General features: G+C 43.5%; 1 pseudogene; it reads left to right on the top strand.

Moving 5' to 3' along the window:
• Positions 1-6255: 6255 nt before the first annotated feature.
• Positions 6256-8342, top strand: LOC135704834 (uncharacterized protein K02A2.6-like; annotated as a pseudogene).
• Positions 8343-8624: the final 282 nt, after the last annotated feature.

The following is an 8624-nucleotide window of genomic DNA, read 5'->3' as shown; positions in this document are numbered from 1 at the left end:
ATGATTGCCCATATCATACAATTACGCAAATCGGAGAAGTTTGAGTCAGCTTGAATCAGCATTTGGCTTGGAACTGCTCAAATGTTTGAGGTGTTTGAGATATCTAATAGATGTCTAAGTGATTTCAGAGATCTTTGAGACATCTGCAATGCCTGAGATGAAGTCAGAGAGATATAATAGATTCCAAGAGATTGCTGAGATATCTGCTATATCTAAGAGATGTTTGAGATGTCTGTGAGCTGAGATAGCTGAGAGATGTCTTAAATTCCTGAGGTTTCCAAGAGATGTTTGAAATTTCTAAGCGGTGTCTGAGGTTTTTAAGAAGTCTGTAATATCTGATAGATGAAGCTTGAGAAATGTCTGAGCTGTTTAAGGGTTCCAAAAGATGTCTGAGAAGTTTGCAATGCCTGAGCGATGTTTGACATGTTGGATATTTCTGAGCTGGGACGCTAAGTTTGAAGACATAGAGCAGATTAGTTTATTTTAAGTAAAAAAATGAAAAACCCAACTATTTCAAAATATCTGGGCCCAATTTTGGAAAAAAAAAGATTAAAAAAATTAATTAGAGAATGCAAATTACTGAAATGTTTAAAACCATGAAAACTTAAGAACTTTCAAAAATTGTAGAACAAGAACTGTTGGTATTTTTTTATCATATTGATAGTGCGCTTTTTTGTGTATTTTTTCACAAAAAATATTTTCAAACCTTTCAAACTTTGTTTTCTGAGAATAAATTAAATTATTCAAAAATCTAAAATTTTTACAAAAACTCGACGGTTTTGGTCAATTGTTTAAGTATCTATGATTTTAAACGTTCAAAAAGTTTGCATTTTTCGTAGTTTAAAAACTATTAAAAAATCCGACAACGACATTTTGATATATTAAAATATTAAACATTTTTTTGGAGTTTATACATAAAATTACTAAAAACATTTTTTTTGTATATTTTCGCCAGAAAAAAAAATTTTTTTCTCAGAACACCAGTTCCAGGTCAATAAGGATAAAAAACTAAGCCTCAACCTTCTGCAATCTGCATGAAACTTTGCATAACTATGTGTTACTAAATTTAATGGAACTGACTAAAAGTTCTCGAAATTGACCAGTAGTTCTCGAAACTTTCCAGAAGATCCCGCAATTTTGTTGACAACTCAACTAAAATTTTGGCAAGCTCTGTAAAGTTCCTGCAATTTACCTGAAGTTAATATGACTCCCCTGAGGCTCTTTGATCTTTACTGAAGTTCTCGAAAATCTTCAGAAATCTATGAAACATCCCTAAAGCTATTGCAACCATGTTGAAGCTCTCGGATGCAGCCTGGTGTCTTCGGAACTTAATTTAATTTTGTTCGAATTTTCTTGAAATGCTCAGATCTTTTTGATGGTACTCGCAATTCTTCTGATGTTGATTGATTCTGATGTCAAACCATGAATGTTTTCTTTTACGAGGACTCCAAACTTCTTTAAAGTTCCCTGGACTTTTTTCTAGGAATATCTGTAGAGTTCCTGATTTTTTACCTAAAGTTAATCGAATATCCCGGAATATCACAATAGATCAAAATATTGGTTGCAAGGTGTGGATAAATAATGTACTCGAAATTTTCGTAACTTCCATAAAGTTTTCACAATTTTTCGGATGCTCATGGAACTGCTCTGAAGTTCGCAGAACTTTGGTGAAGCTCCTTAATCTTTCCAAAAGATCTTTAAGAATTTAGTGAAATCCACTTATTTTCATCAAAGTTCTCGAAATTTTTCTGAAGTTCATGGAAGTTTATGGAACTTACTCTTAAAGATCTTTTAACTTCCTCATAACTTTCCTGTATTTATCGGTCTTTAAACTTCGCAATAATTTCTTGCAAACAGTGCATGATTTCCTTGCATTGCACAGTGGACGAAAATTGACAAAACCACCACTAAATTGAATATCTCGGCTGACAATTCAATCAACTTGTATTCTTATATGGCTAGTCATTGTGTCATTTGAAGATATTTTTGATTTCTTGGCCATCACCAAACAAACGATGCGCTATTTACAAACCCAACTGTTCCCCTTCTATTCCATTGTTCAGCACAATTCAGCGCCAAATGATTTGTGAAACCACGACCCCAATGCAATAGAAAAGGATATGGAGCTACCAGTTTATGCGGTTTCTCCCTGTGCGGATGGAAATGTTTGTGTAATTACAATGTTGTTCTAACATGCTCTGCTCTGTGCAATGGCCTTTCCTGCTGCAGAGCAGGACAAAAACAGCCCCAGCACCGGACCTCCTCTCGTCGTCCAATAAATTCCACTTTTATTGGCTCGTTAATTGCTTACAAATGAATTGGAATCGGCATAAATTGTTTGTAATGCTGTTGTGCTGGTGGTCCACCGGAAATGGTGGTGATAATGATGGCAACCGGTGTAGGTCGGTGGTGGTTCGGTTCGGTCGGTAGTAAATGTTTCCTCGATATTTTCGACCACCACAATTCACTGCCCGCTCACCCTCTGGGCTCGGGTCCCGTGGCCCGAAGCTATGGAGTCTATCAAAAAGCAATAACTTTGTCCAGGGGGAAGAACGAGGAGCGCCAGAGTTTTTAATTAGTCTCGAAGTACGACTGCTGCTGGTTGCTGGCATAAATCGAAACAAGGACGATTGTTCTTCGCTGAAAAGAACTTAATAATCGTTCTGCAGCGGTCGGTTACTGGAAGTAGATGACTATTTAAACAGGGAAGCGAGCCAAAAACTCTGAGTTATCTCTAAAACAACCATCTCCTAGTGAGGATGCAAGTTACTGACAAACAAAGAGGGGGAAATTGAATTCATTGCACAGCTCAGTTAAACAAAAACACTTCTCCGGATTAGTCCGGGATGTTTTTTGCATTGCATTAAAACTCATCTGAAATCTACAAGAACTCTGTTTGAACTTACCTTGAAATATCTCTGAGTTCATTAAAAAAACATTTCAAGATCTCAGCACTGAGCACTGGAAATCCAAGAATCGAATATTTTGGCAATTCTCATGTAACCCAAACATACTCATGTTCGGTAGTGACGACTATTTCTGCAAACCCTCAATTTATCATCTATATTGAACGAACTGTCACCGTCACTCGTCAGACAATTATTCCCGCTGCCTCCCAACAAGGAACGTACCTGCTGTGGGATTAGCGTTTCCAGTATGCATCATCCAGGAATTTAGACAGAACTCGACACAGTTTGTTAAAGATACCGATTACGTTGTAATCCTGCCGCTCTCCAACAATGGTTGTAACGCGTTGTAAACGTTCATCCATGTATGGAATCCTGATCGAATTACACATTCGCTCGAACGTGTATGCGTGTGGCTGTGTGCGGTGCCTATTATTGGATGATGCCATCCCACACTGGACGGAAGCATCATGCCGAAAATAACCACACAACTGAATGCCGGCACGCTCGACTCAACACTGCAGCTTCCTAGTTCGGTGCTCTACATACATGAAGCCTATAGAGGTAGATGCGGGTGGTGGCTGCACAACAGCAGAGAGTGTGGCATAGAAGAGCGCATAAACAAACCACAACATGTCGTTCGAGTTCAGAAATCGGCTCAACCTTGCCCGTATCGAGGCTATGGAACGTGTAGATGGCGGCGGAACGACGGATTCCAACCGTCCGACATGAAATTGAAATTCTAGTTCCAAAAGAGCCGTCGGTCAGCGTCCAGATCTAAAACCAACCAACGAGCAGTATGTGCCAGACTCCCTCGAAAAGCTTCGGTTGGCATAATATTTGCTGCAATTTGTGTATGTCTATTAAAAGCTAATGATTGTGATATTTCCAATTTGCAATTGGTTGGTTTTAGGAGAGGTCGTGTTTTTTGTGATGTGTGCCTTTGAAGCACCATGGGCAGCCTGCATTGGTCGAGTAGAGGGCTATTGCGTTTGGACATGCTGGAGGTTGCTGCTATTTTCTGCGAGTGGAATTCGGACAATAATGAGCAGGCAGGTACATTTGGTGAATGCCTCAATGCCTTTGTTATTTGGAGCGATTTCAAAATTAATAATGCAATCTCTGACATTCTTGTAGACTATGGGTTCTGTACAATAGTAGATTGCTTTAAAACCTTGATAAAACTTGCAATGTTACTTGGGAGGGAAGGGAATGTATCCTGTAAGTACAGACAAAAGAGGAGAACCAACGTCTGTCGGACATTTATAAATATAATGTCCTGATGTTTTTGGGAAAGTTATTGAGCAAATAAATGACCAACCATCCTTTGGAGAAATCTAGCTTCGTCCATGTATTAGGGTACCAGCTGGTCCTCAAGGAATCCCAGATCAACCGTAAAAGTGGTCAATTTATGAAAATGGTCATTATTCGGATATACCAATTCAGTGGATACAAATTAACGGAGTCTTGGATCCCCAAAGGGCGTCAATGATCGATTTCCAGCCTCTACATGTCGTTCCGTTCCTGAAATGCTCATAAAGGATGCCCCACATCAAATTGCATCACGGAAAAAAACGCTGTACAAGATTACCTAGTAGACCGATCCTTTTCAAACTATCAGACTACAAAATATAACCCATTAGTAAGCTTTTGGCATATTTACTTCATTCAACTTCAATATCCTAATCGTGCGCTCGCACCTTACGCTAAACTCCACTCGTTAGGTTCTGTACAACATCTGGCTGCAGCTTCTTCTGTACGGAAACCCATTTTTTCTTCATGTCTTCCTCAGATTTAACCTCCTTGGTATGCTTCCGTAGTGCCTGCTTCATAATAGTCCAGTATTATTCGATGGGCTTTAGTTCCGGTGCGTTTGGCGGGGGGGGGGGGGGCTCATTTCCTTGGATACGAAAGTAATCCCGTTGGCTTCGTACCACTCCAGGACAACATTTGAATAGTGGCACGAAGCTAGATCCGGTCAGAAGATCGTATCTGTTCCATCCAAGTAATCACGATGTTCCATTCAAGTAATCGCAGCAACCTACAGCTGCGACCGAGATGGAAAAATTAGTGATTCGAAGTGTAGATGTCAACCTGAATAAACGTATAGTTAGAAGCACTCAAACTTTCTTTATTCTTTGAGAAGAACACTTCAGTTGGCGACGAGGATTTTTCTGGAAGCTCACAAGTTCAAGAAATTCCAGAATCGAACCGAGAAAGGATGGCGGCGACAAACGAAGAACTCCAAGCAGCGATTTTGCAGCTTCTCCAGCGGTTGGCCGCTCTGCTTCGATCCGGAGAACGGCACCATATTCGAAAAATGGTTTGCCCGTTACTCGGATTTGTTTGAAAGCGACGCACGAGGTCTGGACGACGCAGCAAAAGTTAGGCTTCTGCTCCGGAAGTTGGACACGTCCTCTCACCGTCGCTACGTCAACTACATCTTTCCGAAACTACCAAAGGACGTCACGTTTGCCGATATCGTCAAGACACTCACAAAAATCTTCGGCAGACAGACCTCCGTGTTCCACAAACGCTACCAGTGCATGCAGCTACTCAAGTCCGAGGCCGGCGACATAATCACTTATGGCGGAAAAGTCTACTGGGCATTTGAAGAGTTCGAGTTCCAGAATTTGAAGATTGATCACTTCAAGTGCTTGATTTTTGTCTGTGGTCTACGCTACGCGGACATTCGAGCAAGGCTTCTATCCCGGATTGAAGGTGAAACGGCAGATGCTCCGGTGACAATTCAAACTCTGATCGACGAGTTCCAGCGGCTCGTCAACATCAAGTCGGACACTACGATGATCGAACATCCATCAAGTCCATAGCATTTCGGAGAAGAAACCCGGAAACCAGCATCGTCCACTGAAAACGGAAAGCAAGTCCACTCCTCGTACTCCATGCTGGCAGTGTGGTCAGATGCACTACGTCCGTGACTGTCCATTTTCTGATCATCTCTGCAAGGTATGTAACCGCATCGGTCATAAAGAAGGCTACTGTAGCTGCATCAAGAAGTCTTCAAGCGACTCTTCAACTCAACCTCGAGAGAAGAAGCAGTTCCAGAAGAAGGCCGGTCCCAGATCTCAAGCCAAGGGAATTTTCGTGAAGCACATCGCAAACAGCAACCGGAAACGCAAGTATGTGACCATCAACATCAACGGTGGAATGACTTCGCTACAACTGGATTCTGCAAGTGATATCACGGTGATTTCCAAGAAAACTTGGCAGCAACTGAGACGAACCAAAGCTAACTCCATCATCGATCGAAGCCTCCAACGCATCTGGTGGACCGCTCGCTCTCATCGGAGAATTCCATTGTGAAGTAGTCCTCAATGACATGGTCAAGCGTGGTCAGTGTTTCGTAACGTCATCACCAGATCTCAACGTAATGGGTATTGATTGGATCGACATGTTCAACCTGTGGTCGGTTCCGTTCGATACTCTCTGCAATCAAGTTTCTGCTGTATCCAGACCATGTTTCGCCGAAGCTAGAGCACAGCTGCAAGCCGAGCATCCGGCGGTTTTCGACGACTCGCTGGGCCACTGCAAGAAAACCAAGGTAAAGTTATTCCTCAAACCTAACTCCAAACCAGTTTTCTGTTCGAAGCGACCAGTTCCGTTCAACACGATTCCGCTGGTGGATGCAGAATTAACACGTCAGAGTGGGCCGCTCCGATTGTAGCAGTACGCAAGCCGAATGGTAAAGTTCGCATCTGTGCGGACTACTCCACGGGACTCAATGAAGCGCTTGAAGCAAACCACTATCCTCTACCTACCCCGGAGGAGATCTTCGCACAGCTCAACGAAAGCACCATATTCAGCATCATCGACCTTTCCGATGCATACCTGCAAGTGGAAGTAGATGAAGAATCGAAGAAGCTCCTCACCATAAACACGCATCGAAGCGTCTTCCAATTCAACCGGCTCACTCCGGGGGTGAAGTCAGCGCCTGGAACATTCCAAAGACTGGTTGACAGCATGATAGCCGACATTCCTGGTGTTCGGTCGTAGCTCGACGACGCTATCATCTTCGGAAGAACCTGGGAGGAACAGAAGGCGTCACTAGACAAGCTACTACAACGTCTAGGGGAAAATGGGTTCCATGTCAAGCTGGAAAAGTGCCATTTCTTCCAAACCGAAATCAGATATTTGGGTCATATCGTCGATCGAAACGGCATCCGTCCGGATCCAGAGAAGCTTCAAGCCATCGCCTCTATTCCGGCACCCACCAATGTTTCCGAAGTGCGATCGTTCCTGGGAGCCGTTAATTTCTACGGCAGATTCGTGCGCAACATCCATGAACTTCGTTATCCTCTCGACCAATTACTCAAGAAGGATTCAAAGTGGCAGTGGAATTCCGATTGCCAACGGTCTTTTGAGCAATTCAAGCAAGTCCTGCAGTCCGATATGTTGCTGACGCATTACGACCCGAAGTTACCAATCATCGTAGCAGCGGACGCCTCCAGTACGGGCATCGGTGCAGTCATCTTCCATGAATTTTCAAATGGACATCTGAAGGCAATCCAGCACGCATCAAGATCCCTCACTCCAGCGGAGAAAGGTTACGGGCAGCCGGAAAAAGAAGCACTTGCACTAATATATGCGGTAACGAAGTTTCACAAGTACCTCCTTGGGCGCAGATTCACTCTGTTCACGGATCACAAACCGCTGTTATCAATCTTTGGATCGAAGAAGGGCATTCCTTTGCACACCGCAAATCGACTTCAACGATGGGTATTGATGCTTCTCAACTACGACTTCGACATTCGGCACGTGTCTACCAACGACTTCGGATCAGTCGAAGATCCAGTGATTCGAGTCTACTTCAACAGGCGGGAGTATCTCACCAACGTCGATGGCTGTATACTGTTCCACGACAGGGTAGTCGTTCCGAGCAAGTTCAGAAGGCAAATCCTGAAGCAGTTTCATCGCGGACATCCCGGCATGGTACGAATGAAGTCTATTGCACGCAATTTCGTTTACTGGCCCGGAATCGACAACGACATCGAGAATTTCGTCCGGAAATGCACTCCCTGCTGCACTGCTGGAAAAGCACCAGTCAAAACAACGCTTGAATCGTGGCCCATCCCTGATAAGCCGTGGTCACGCATCCATATTGACTACGAAGGACCTGTGGACGGCGTATTTTTCCTGGTAGTTGTCGACCCGTACACCAAATGGCCCGAAGTATACGCAACTAAAACCACAACGACAAAAACAACAATCAAGCTACTTACTCAAACGTTCGCAACATTTGGCGTGCCAGAAACCATCGTCTCAGATAATGGTACCCAGTTCACCAGCTACGAGTTCAAGAATTTCTGTGAGAATCAAAGCATTCACCACGTCCGCACAGCACCATTCCATCCTCAATCAAATGGGTTAGCAGAACGGTTCGTGGACACCTTCAAGCGCACTCTTCGGAAGATTTGATCGGGAGGAGACACACTGGAGGAAGCATTGCAGACGTTTTTGCAAGTTTACAGGTCAACACCAACGGCTGACCTAGGTGAAAAGTCTCCTGCAGAAATAATGTTCGGACGACCGGTCCGCACAGTTTCGTCAATGCTACTACCGCAACACAACCGTACATCAGCAGCCGAAAGCAGATGAGGAAGACAAGCGTTTCAACAAGAAGCATGGAGCGATTTCGAGGCAGTTCGTTCCGGGTGATGCTGTTATGCTCAAGTCCATCAAGCAAATTCCTGGAAATGG

The sequence above is a fragment of the Ochlerotatus camptorhynchus genome, unplaced genomic scaffold (assembly GCF_037179485.1).
Source record: "Ochlerotatus camptorhynchus isolate MF236.1 unplaced genomic scaffold, CSIRO-AGI_Acam_v1.1 ptg000248l, whole genome shotgun sequence".
NCBI classification, from domain to species: domain Eukaryota; kingdom Metazoa; phylum Arthropoda; class Insecta; order Diptera; family Culicidae; genus Ochlerotatus; species Ochlerotatus camptorhynchus.
This window is presented reverse-complemented; position numbering and strand designations above follow the sequence as displayed.